Raw genomic sequence first — 270 nt, forward strand, 5'->3', positions numbered from 1 at the left:
GATTGCATCCTCATCAGCCATAATATCCACTATACACATTGAACTTTTTCCCCTTCGCAAAGATTATCCTGAAGCCATATTATTCAACTGTACAGTATGCATACAAAAAACATAGGCGATTGACCTTTCTTGCATAAATTAACATCTTTTCGTCCAAGGACACTGGCGCCCAGGTTGGTCAGGTTACATGTTGGGTTTGAGTTCATGTTTTTTTTCCCCTCGTTTCTTATCCTTGACTAAATAGTGAACTTGGAATCCTCTCTCTTGCTC

The sequence above is a fragment of the Penaeus monodon genome, chromosome 32 (genome assembly GCF_015228065.2).
Source record: "Penaeus monodon isolate SGIC_2016 chromosome 32, NSTDA_Pmon_1, whole genome shotgun sequence".
NCBI lineage: Eukaryota > Metazoa > Arthropoda > Malacostraca > Decapoda > Penaeidae > Penaeus > Penaeus monodon.